Below are 12,427 nucleotides of genomic sequence, written 5' to 3' on the forward strand. Positions count from 1 at the left end.
GTAATTTCAATGTGTAATGCAGTTTTATTTTTGTGAAAATGGATTTTTCTAAAATTGCTATAGAAAAAAGTATCGTGGGGGGTACGGTGGTGCAGTGGTAAACGCTGTCGCCTCACAGCTCGAAGGTCCTGGGTTCGATTCCCACCTGGGACGCTGTGAACGCTGAAGGAATGCGTGCCCGTCCGCATGTCCTCGAGTGCCCACCGCCCGCGTGGGGTTGTCAAAAGGGCCTTTCTGTGTGGAGTTTGCTTGTTCTCCCCGTGCCTCCCGGGGGTTTCCTTCATATAGGAACCCCCTTCACCAAAAACATGCAATATCCTGGTTGCTAATGTGGTTCCTTCTCTGGTCGTTAAGGGCGCCTGTTCAGAGGGAGGGGAACCTCTCCCCAGATCGGCAGAGGGTGGAGTAGCAACCAGGATAAATAAATTAAATTAGCACTAATGGGGGATAAAAATTGAATAAAAAACCGGGAAAAAAAAAAAAAAAAAAAAAAAAAAAAAAAAAAAAAAGTATCGTTCAGGAACCGGTATCGAAGTCAAGGTATCGTATTGTATCGTATCGAAAAACGATATCCAGCCCTGTCACAGCCAGCAGCACCAGAGTGTGCAGAGACAGTATCCTGCTAAAACGGCCAACACTATGGCCACATTAGGGGATGGCACCGGACACGGGAACTTTTTCTGGATGGAGGGATTTGATTCGTCACCGCAAATCAGAAGTGACTTTTTTATTTATCCGAATATTCCTTATGTAGCCCCGCCCACTTGATCCAGTAGTGTTTACGACTTCCTGTTCAAAATGCCGTCTCTTTCAAACCTAGTCTGACTCTGACTCTTAGGAGTCTGCACACACCTTAATCCCCCTCAGCAGTGTTGGCCACAGTTAACACAATGAACACAATATAAGTACTGTACTGGCACAGGAAGTGTCAACACAATAGGAAGTAATTGGCTGACCTCTGCATTGGAACATAAGGTGAATAGGAGCAGCAGAATTGAGAATTCCAAATTGAGCGCGAGAGAGAGAGAGAGAGAGAGAGAGAGAGGGGGGGGGGGGCATTGTTGTTAACGTGTAGGCGGCGGGGTTATATTTAGCAGGGGCAGGCAGCACTGCCCGTCTCTGGCCATTCACCACCATTAGGCCAGTGACTCAGGATGTGACCCGTGTGGGACGGCCTGTTAGGGGGAGAGGGGAGGAAGTGAGCTGATCTGCCCCGTTTACTTCCTGGCTGCCTCTGTGTTGACGGAGGCTGGCTGCTGCCTCCAAACACTCAGCCAACACTGAATGCTTGTGTGATACAGCAGCGCCACTTGAATACTCCAGAAAACAAAAGCAATGCTGAAATATGGGCACAATGTGTCTTCAAATTAGACTGCGTCTGTGTATGTCTATTTGTGGCATGATGCTTATGAACCACATGTCAACACATACTATATTTAGATATGCAGGCATATGGCACACACATACGAGACCACAAACACAAAGTCACTACTTGTTTACAATGAACTGGTGATAATGGTAAGTGTGTCATCACACTCAGCATGGTGGCCTGAATACAGGGTTTCTACCACACATGGGCTCTTCCTTCCAAACCAAAGACAATAAACCCTAACTCTCTATATCTACAATAAACATGGCCAAGTGACACCAGAATACCAAACGTTGGATTGGAGACTGGTAGCAGTCCAAGTAAACAATGTATAAAATAAGCAAAAAGTTACATTAAACAACACTCAATCTATCTTAACAGATGCATTTGTTCCACTATATACAGTATTTTCTTCTTTTTTTCAGTCAGTAACTTTTAATTTGGAGAGCTGAAACTGTACAAGTTTTGTGCACCACTTCCCGACCTGTTCCATGCTAATTGTCAGAATAGAGCATTTGATTATTTAAAGTCATCTAGAAAAGTCTGCTTCTCTGTGCAACACTATGGGCGAGCGAGGATGTTTTTCTGCTTCTCTGTGCAACACTATGGGCGAGCGAGGATGTTTTTCTGCTTCTCTGTGCAACACTATGGGCGAGCGAGGATGTTAAGGTTCAACTATGAGAAACACTGAGGCAGAGGCAAACCCTTGACACAGCAGCTCAAGGCACATGAAGACTTTGATTAGGCTTTCATCAGTCGCTCAAACCTCCTATCCACGGCCCACTCCTCTCTCTCTCTCTTCAGCATCCCTCCCTCCAGACTGACACTGACCACAGCACTGCACCTGAAATCTGCTGCCATCATGAGCCAACAGGCACCAACTGGCTAACTGCCATCACAAACAGATTAAATACACTTCTGGTTTACCTGCCACACTGACCGGTGAATCCAAACGGACAACATATGCCATTTGGGCAGATGCTTCAGCCCAAAATGTGTGATGATACGGCGTGAGTCATGTCACTAGATAGCCCACTGTCATATTTACCTTGAGAACGATAAATGAAACTAACATTTGCTTATTTATCTAACCCCGGTGCAAAAATACTACATTCACTATTAGCGTCATAAATATAAGAAAATATGCTTTTATTTCAAAGGTAAACCCACCTTACTTTGGTCATATTCTGTCCATCTCTGTCTGGCTTGACACAGCTGATTTTACACTAACTCTGCTGCTTTGAAGTGCGACTCTCACATAACTGAAGCAACACAAATTAAACTGTAATATGCAATGTTGGCTACTTGATAGATGTATTTACCGAATAACCTGACATGTAGAAAATTTGGTTGTGAATGGCCGCGTTGGTTTTCGTAAATTTACGGTCGCCCGTTCAGGGCCAACACACTGGTCACACAAAACCAGGAAAGGTACATTCTAACAAGCCAAGCTTGACTTTAATAATCAAACTTGCCCTATTTGAATGTTCAAAATGATGTCTGGTGTTTACTTCCCACCCTCAACGCATCACTGGCTAATCCAGGATTAAGATGCCGGGTGGTTTTACCTTGTCGTGTGAAACTGATGGAGACAGAGTCCAGCCTGTAGCAGCTAGTCCACACAGTGTGGCCCAGACTCCACACCTGCTTCAGGCCCTGCTCCTCTTCAGCAGATCCTCACAAAACACAGAAAGGCAGGCAGCCCTATCTGAGGTGCTCCGGCAGTTGCCATGGCAACTGGGGCAGACAATACCTCTTTGTAGCCATTGGACCACAGCCGCTCTCTGTCTTTCATCTATCTTAGACTGTAACTCATATTTAATTTAATGCCTATTTAACTCAGACTGTAAATTCATGTAAATTCACTGCCTATTTAACACCTATTTAAGTCGGACTGTAATGTAAATGTAAATGTAAATTCATATTTTATGCCTACTGAACACTCCTCCACTCATGTATATTGTATATTGGACTGCACTTGCAATGTTGAGTTTGATTGTCTTTTTGTTGTTTTTCCTATTTCTTTATCTGAATATTGAGATGACCTCTACGCTGCATACTGACACTAAGACAAATTCCTCCTATGTAATCTTGCATACTGTGGCAATAAAAGTGATTCTGATTCTGATCTCCCTGTCTGTGTCTGTCTCTCATCCATCTCCCTGTCTGTCTCTCATCTATCTCCCTGTCTGTCTCTCATCTATCTCCCTGTCTCTCTCTCATCTATCTCCCTGTCTGTCTCTCATCTATCTCCTTGTCTGTCTCTCATCTATCTCCCTGTCTGTCTCTCATCTATCTCCTTGTCTGTCTGTCTCTCATCTATCTCCCTGTCTGTCTCTCATCTATCTCCTTGTCTGTCTCTCATCTATCTCCCTGTCTGTCTCTCATCTATCTCCTTGTCTGTCTCTCATCTATCTCCCTGTCTGTCTCTCATCTATCTCCTTGTCTGTCTCTCATCTATCTCCATGTCTGTCTCTCATCTATCTCCTTGTCTGTCTCTCATCTATCTCCCTGTCTGTCTCTCATCCATCTCCATGTCTGTCTCTCTCTCATCCATCTCCCTGTCTGTCTCTCATCTATCTCCATGTCTGTCTCTCATCTATCTCCATGTCTGTCTCTCATCTATCTCCATGTCTGTCTCTCATCTATCTCCATGTCTGTCTCTCATCTATCTCCATGTCTGTCTCTCATCTATCTCCATGTCTGTCTCTCATCTATCTCCTTGTCTGTCTCTCATCTATCTCCCTGTCTGTCTCTCATCTATCTCCTTGTCTGTCTCTCATCTATCTCCATGTCTGTCTCTCATCTATCTCCCTGTCTGTCTCTCATCTATCTCCTTGTCTGTCTCTCATCTATCTCCTTGTCTGTCTCTCATCTATCTCCATGTCTGTCTCTCATCTATCTCCATGTCTGTCTCTCATCTATCTCCCTGTCTGTCTCTCATCTATCTCCTTGTCTGTCTCTCATCTATCTCCCTGTCTGTCTCTCATCTATCTCCTTGTCTGTCTCTCATCTATCTCCTTGTCTGTCTCTCTCTCATCTATCTCCTTGTCTGTCTGTCTCTCATCTATCTCCTTGTCTGTCTGTCTCTCATCTATCTCCTTGTCTGTCTGTCTCTCATCCATCTCCCTGTCTGTCTCTCATCTATCGCCCTGTCTGTCTCTCATCTATCTCCTTGTCTGTCTGTCTCTCATCTATCGCCCTGTCTGTCTCTCATCTATCTCCTTGTCTGTCTCTCATCTATCTCCTTGTCTGTCTGTCTCTCATCTATCTCCTTGTCTGTCTGTCTCTCATCTATCTCCTTGTCTGTCTCTCATCTATCTCCCTGTCTGTCTCTCATCCATCTCCATGTCTGTCTCTCTCTCTCTCATCCATCTCCCTGTCTGTCTCTCATCTATCTCCTTGTCTGTCTGTCTCTCATCTATCTCCTTGTCTGTCTCTCATCTATCTCCTTGTCTGTCTCTCATCTATCTCCTTGTCTGTCTCTCATCTATCTCCTTGTCTGTCTCTCATCTATCTCCTTGTCTGTCTCTCATCTATCTCCCTGTACCAACACAAAACCTGGATGTTTCATTTTGGGTGAAAGTGCTTTGAATGCGCGGATATTTAGTCACAACAAGCAGTTTTCTGCTTGCTACACGGCTGCCTGAGGTAACGTTCAGGCGAGCTAACAGTCCGCCCTCTAATGTGTCCGACCAGTTGTCCGTATTCAGCTATGTTCGTTCCACTCCGTCGGCTTAACATTATAGACATCGGCACGCAAACAATTGCGGGACTTCTCCTGCATTATAAATTACAAATATGCGGGAACTGGCAAAAATATGCACGCATATAGTTTCTATATGTTTACCTGCCAGCTCTGTGAGTATGAAGTGCTTTTGTGGGGCTGTTTGATCACAACAAGCGGTTTGTCTGCCAAGCGGGGGAGCCTGACTGAGTGTAGGCTGCGCTACGTGAGCTAACACTCGCTAGTGACAAGAGCTAACGTAAACAAACAAATCCACTGCATCCTCGCCAGGTTTGGTTCAACGTAATGCCAGCTCAGACGTTTCCCCTCCTCTCTGAACCTGTGCAGGACATGGATTGCAAATTGCAATAGTGTTGTGACCATGTTTTGCCAGGCAGTGCTGCAGTCGCAGCAGTTACGTCACGAGGCAAAAACAAAGCCTCATGGCCTGATTATCGGCTGTTAATTTATCGGAAAAAAAAGGCCATTATCGGAATAATAAATAACACAAAATGGCCATATCAACTGATAATTTATCAGTCCGATAATTATCGTGCATCCCTAATCTCTGTGTAAAAAGGGCTTCTGTCTCATCTATCTCCCTGCCTGTGTGTCTCTCTCTGTCTCATCTATCTCACTGTCTGTCTATCTCTCTGTCTCTCATCTATAATCTGTTTGTCTCTCTCTCATCTCTCTGTCTGTGTCTCTCATCTATCTCCCTATCTATCTGTCTGTCTGTCTGTCTGTCATCTATGTCCCCGTCTGTGTCTCTCTCGCGCTTCTATTCATTGAAAGTAAGAAAGGTGCCCTTCACAGCAGCACTGGGATCAGATTTCCAATTTCCAAACCAAAAGGCGTTGAGAGAGGAAGAGCAACAATATCTGACCCATTATCAGTTCCAAAGCTGTGTGACCAGGTTGTGAACAGCTTGGGAGTGGGAACTCAATTTCTAGAAAGTTTGTTGATGAAATGGGAACCTTGCGCCTGTTGACGACACCGCCACCAGCAGCATGTTCCAAAGTTCACAGGTCACTGAGGTCAGAACCTGCTCGTTTCAGGGAACCACCATACGTTTCTTGACCACAGCTCAGCAAGACTGTCAACAAGTACTGCAACGTGTTTGAAATATGTTACAGTAACGCTATTTAACCCAGGGAAGCAAACAAACTTGTCTCTCTTTGAAGCAAAATTTTATAAAAAGTTTGTCAAAACTTAAGAAATTAGGAGACAAAAAAATTCAGGTAATGGGGACTCGACTTGGACTTGAACACCAGAGACTCGACTGGGACTGGAGCTATAGTGGCTTGACTACAACACTGCCTCTTAGTGGTACAAACTGAGTGTTTCTACAACACTGCCTCTTAGTGGTACAAACTGAGTGTTTCTTTGACTATATGCAACGCATATTATAAATACAACTGCATCCAAAATGAACCAAAATGCTCAAATTAGATCAAGGAGGCAATTTTTTTATATAATTTCTTACCCTGCGCTCTGCTATCCATAGGAGCAAGCAGAATCTGAAATTCACCACATTCTAACTTCAGCAGGTCAAATAGATTGTCACATTAGGTTAGTGATTGGTTACCTGCCAAAGTGGTACACTCACAAACCTAGCAGCCATAATTTATGGTGGTTCTCTCCCACCCTGATTCAATGGGCACTTTTCACAGCAGACATTTAACACAAGTAAACACAGGTGCAATGAAAAGATTAATGAGGGCCCGGCTCTGGAACACCTAACTGGATTGGAAGTTGGAAACCCTCATTAATGTTTTGGTTACACCTGCTTTTTAGACACAAAATGGCTGCTGTGAAAAAGGTAAATCTGTAGCAAGGTATTCATCATCACTCCCCAACTCAGGAAGGCGAGTTTGTCGGCGTCTGAGTCAAGTGTGTGAGAGCAAAATGCCAAATGGGAAGGACACAAGGAGTGGTGGGGAGGGAGATGAAGAGAGCACAGCGCTACTGGGAAAAATCTCTGCCTGGTAAATCTGATTACCTGGTCACCATGTGTCCTCCTGGCCAGACAATCCAACCTAATACCCTACATTTAAAACACACACAAACATTACGCTAACGACACAAGTACCCTGCCATGACTGCCATAGAGTGTTTCCCCTAGAAAAATGTTCAGGCCTGGAGGGATTCCGAAACGTACCCCGACCGCAACGGTGGGGGCCCTCGCTGGCGAGTGGCGACGCTAAACTTTTAGCTAACCTGTTCGCATCTATGTTGGCAATGACATCTTAAGTATCATCATACTATTATGGGATGCGATGCAAACAGTTGTATTGTGGGATGTGCGTTTCCCAGGCAACGACACACGTTGACACGTTTTGGAACAGCACGCTGGCTGGCACAATGCTCCTAAAAGCAAAATGCTTATTGTTTTGAATGATTTGGCATCTTCTATTACTGTCCACTGTCAACACCAGTCTTGTTGTATTGTAATAATATGCCATAAAGGTTTATTGAAATTTTGGGGGGAGCAGGGAAAAAAAGAAAAAGTTTTTTTTTGCTTTTTTTCTATGGTTTCCATGGTTGTATGTATCGCCTCAATGTCCAGAGCTTACACTGTTATTCCACCAGTCCAGCAGAGGGCATACCTCATGTAAACAATAGAATGAGCGGGCACGTGAGGAAGTAGTCACATGATCGGTGGACTGGAGAGATTCAGGAAACAGACTGAGAGACGGAGAGATAGAAAGATGAGCGTGCCTGCTAGTGTTAGCAGCAACAAAAGAGCAAAACGCAGCCCAGTGTGGGAGCATTTCACACTAACAGGAGGCGAAAATGCCAAGTATAAATATTGCGACGCCATTCTCAAGTACCACTCTAGTACGTCGTCAATGATATACCACGTTAAAACTCAGCACCCAACGATTGCAGTGGCAGGCGAAGATGGAACATCGTCCTCCCAGCAAACTATCGTATCTCTAATAGCCAAGAGAAGCTGTAGTGATGTCCGAGCGGAGAAAATAACACAGAGGATATGCTTTATGGTGGAAAAGGACATGCTGCCATTAAGCGTGGTCGAGGGAAAGGGATTTTGCGAGCTACTTGGCTTGATTGAACCAGGCTATAGGGTCCCGTCGAGAGGCACAATAACTACCCGTATTGAGAAGCGGTACACGAAACATAAAGACGGGCTTAAGGAGCAGCTACGTTCAGCCGACAAGGTGGCTATAACAACTGATTGTTGGACGGCTTTAACCACAGAGAGTTACATCACTGTAACATGCCACCAGCCACCACATCAACGAAGAGTGGGAGTTGAAGTCAGCGGTTCTGCTAACAGACGCCCTGCCGGTGCGACACACAGCCGACAACCTAGCTCTGAAGTTGAATAGGTCTGTAGAGGCGTGGGGGCTAACTGGTCGAGTCATAGCCTGCGTCCACGACGGCAGTAATATCGTGGCTGCAAAGAAAGCCACTCGTACCACATGGCTGTCCGTCCCCTGCTTTGTGCACACGTTACAGCTGCTTTGTGCACACGTTACAGCTGCTTTGTGCACACGTTACAGCTGCTTTGTGCACACGTTACAGCTGCTTTGTGCACACGTTACAGCTGGCCATTAATGATGGCTTTGCATGTCATCTCCAACGTGTCATCTCTGCAGCTGGGAAGCTGGTCAGCCATTTTAATCACAGCACGGTGGCGTCTAAAGCACTGCGGGCCAAGCAAACACAGATGAGACTGAGACTACCCCTTCACAGCCTGATACAATCCTGCAAGACCAGATGGAACAAGTGTCTGTGACATGTTTGATCCTGCAAGACGAGATGGAACAGTGTCTGTGACATGTTTGATCCTGCAAGACGAGATGGAACAGTGTCTGTGACATGTTTGATCCTGCAAGACGAGATGGAACAGTGTCTGTGACATGTTTGAAAGGCTGACAGACGAGATGGAACAGTGTCTGTGACATGTTTGATCCTGCAAGACGAGATGGAACAGTGTCTGTGACATGTTTGATCCTGCAAGACGAGATGGAACAGTGTCTGTGACATGTTTGATCCTGCAAGACGAGATGGAACAGTGTCTGTGACATGTTTGATCCTGCAAGACGAGATGGAACAAGTGTCTGTGACATGTTTGATCCTGCAAGACGAGATGGAACAGTGTCTGTGACATGTTTGATCCTGCAAGACGAGATGGAACAGTGTCTGTGACATGTTTGATCCTGCAAGACGAGATGGAACAAGTGTCTGTGACATGTTTGATCCTGCAAGACGAGATGGAACAGTGTCTGTGACATGTTTGATCCTGCAAGACGAGATGGAACAGTGTCTGTGACATGTTTGATCCTGCAAGACGAGATGGAACAGTGTCTGTGACATGTTTGAAAGGCTGACAGACGAGATGGAACAGTGTCTGTGACATGTTTGATCCTGCAAGACGAGATGGAACAGTGTCTGTGACATGTTTGATCCTGCAAGACGAGATGGAACAGTGTCTGTGACATGTTTGATCCTGCAAGACGAGATGGAACAGTGTCTGTGACATGTTTGATCCTGCAAGACGAGATGGAACAGTGTCTGTGACATGTTTGATCCTGCAAGACGAGATGGAACAGTGTCTGTGACATGTTTGATCCTGCAAGACGAGATGGAACAGTGTCTGTGACATGTTTGATCCTGCAAGACGAGATGGAACAGTGTCTGTGACATGTTTGATCCTGCAAGACGAGATGGAACAGTGTCTGTGACATGTTTGATCCTGCAAGACGAGATGGAACAAGTGTCTGTGACATGTTTGATCCTGCAAGACGAGATGGAACAGTGTCTGTGACATGTTTGATCCTGCAAGACGAGATGGAACAAGTGTCTGTGACATGTTTGATCCTGCAAGACGAGATGGAACAGTGTCTGTGACATGTTTGAAAGGCTGACAGACGAGATGGAACAGTGTCTGTGACATGTTTGAAAGGCTGACAGACGAGATGGAACAGTGTCTGTGACATGTTTGATCCTGCAAGACGAGATGGAACAGTGTCTGTGACATGTTTGAAAGGCTGACAGACGAGATGGAACAGTGTCTGTGACATGTTTGAAAGGCTGACAGACGAGATGGAACAGTGTCTGTGACATGTTTGAAAGGCTGACAGACGAGATGGAACAGTGTCTGTGACATGTTTGAAAGGCTGACAGACGAGATGGAACAGTGTCTGTGACATGTTTGAAAGGCTGACAGAGCAGCGCTGGGCCGTAACCGCTGTGTTGTCTGATCGCTCACTGACCAAACTCCAAGATGCAAGAGTGTTGGAGCTCAAAGATGAACAACACTGGCAGCTTATGGAGGCTGCAGCACCTGTGTTGGATGCCCTCGCTTGTACCACTACGGCTATGTCTTCCGAAAAACAGGCCTCGATCTCAAACACATACCCATTCACCTTCGGTCTGATCAACTCCCACCTCATGAGAAGCGAGGATGACAGCCCCCGGATCGTGGAGTTCAAGAACAAAGTGCGGGCCTTGCTGTCTGAACGAATGCTGGTAATTACCTGTCCTACACTAATTAGTAGTTATCCTGGATTACCATTTTGTCATTGCAATAATTGTTATAATTGTTTGTGTGCACACAGATTCAGTCCCCCAGCTTGATGTCATCACCAGCACTGATTGCGACCATGCTAGACCCTCGCCATAAACACCTTGGATTTCTTAGTACAGAAAATCGACTGCTTGCGAATAGCAAGCTGGAAGAACTAGCAGCAGCAGTGCCACTGCCACCTGACGTTGCTGCCAGTGCCAGCCGAGATGAAGACCAAGGAGGGATAGAGATCTCTGAGGAGGAGGACGACGACGACGACAGTGCGCCGCCGCCCGCACCACAGCTTCATGGCACTACTGCTTGGAGAGGAGCACACGTCGGGTGTATCCAACACCGTCGAGGCAGAGATCAAAAACTTCCATAGGGACAACCCTGCTCCTCTGGAAGTAAACCCCATTGACTGGTGGAAGGCGAGCACAGCACGATTCCCGAGGCTGGCCAAGTTAGCCAGGCAATATTTGTGCATCCCAGCGACATCAGTCCCATCAGAAAGTTTTTTCTACCGCTGGACTTACAGTGAACAGGATACGCACACGACTCACCCCTGAGCACATAAATATGCTTATTTTCATGAATAAAAACCAGTAAGTCTTACACTGCTCTCACACAACAACCCACTCTAGGCTGTGTTCATAGCTAGTGGATGTAACGTTACGTTTAATGAAGAGAGGTCTGGACTCTGCACATTTATTATTTAATTTTATACAGCTGAGCAGAACAGCACTTTATATTTATTTTAAAATATGTTTGGGCAGTCAGTATGTTATATACAGTAAAAGTAGGCTATGTTGTTTAACTTAGACCAGGTTATTTTTATTTTCCTTTTATGCACTAAATGCACAGCACTTATATTGTTTGTTTAAAAAGCGGCAACCGGGCAGCCATTAATGTCGAGCCCTGCATTACATAGAATATTTTTACTCACTGACTTTTTAATTTATACATTGAGACTTTACTAAATGTTTGGTCATGGAAATTTGGTTTAAAGTAGGGGTGCACCGATCGATCTGCACGCAATCTGTATCGGCCGATTTGGACCTCAAATATGTGATCTGCTGTTTCCGATATTCCTTTAATTTTGCCGATCGCATAGCCGATCATGCTGCACGTGAGAAACATGAGGCAGCCCATTTTCATGTCTTCAATGTCTATCGTTTAACTTTCATATTGTGCTCTAACGTTTATATCATTGTGTTGCAAAGCACACGCTTTGCTTTCATCAGTGTACTCACCTCCATGCACACACCGCACCAGACTGCCAACACACCTCTTGCTCTTTGAATCACACAAATCAGCTGGTGATTACAGCAGACTCAGCAGAGAAGTTACCTCCAGTCCTCCCGCCTACCGAGGCATTTGCATGCTGTTAAATCCGTGTGTATTAAAGTCCCAGATTAACGTGGTAGTCGGGGTAGTGCACGCGCACACACAGACAATTTCCACGCAAGCATTGATGTTCCCGCGGGCACTTTGAAGGAAGCGAAAGTGTGCTGCTATGTGGATGTGCGCTCCATTCAGACGGATGCGCTAATTAATGCCACTACTCAGATGGAGTTTAGCTCGTGTGTAGCTTGTGATTCTGTTGTTTCTCCCGTCATGTAACCCTGTCACCATTATGTAGATCGCACTCATAGTGCTGCTAATTATAACACTGTAACTCGGCCTCGATGGGCGGGTCGTTTTGATGTTCGTTCGATGCGGATCCCAATGTATGACGGTTATTGTGCATAACCCCGGTTCTATGAGTGGGAGCTCTTTGGCTTTAGTCATGGTT

General features: G+C 45.5%; 1 protein-coding gene across 1 annotated transcript in view; it reads right to left on the bottom strand.

Annotated features, from left to right (window-relative positions):
- The window catches only part of LOC310771288 (cullin-1-like), a 59,325-nt gene that overhangs the window by 38,954 nt on the left and 7,944 nt on the right, over nt 1–12,427 (bottom strand). The window lies entirely within an intron of this gene.

This window comes from Poromitra crassiceps, assembly GCF_964638095.1.
Source record: "Poromitra crassiceps genome assembly, chromosome: 2".
NCBI lineage: Eukaryota > Metazoa > Chordata > Actinopteri > Beryciformes > Melamphaidae > Poromitra > Poromitra crassiceps.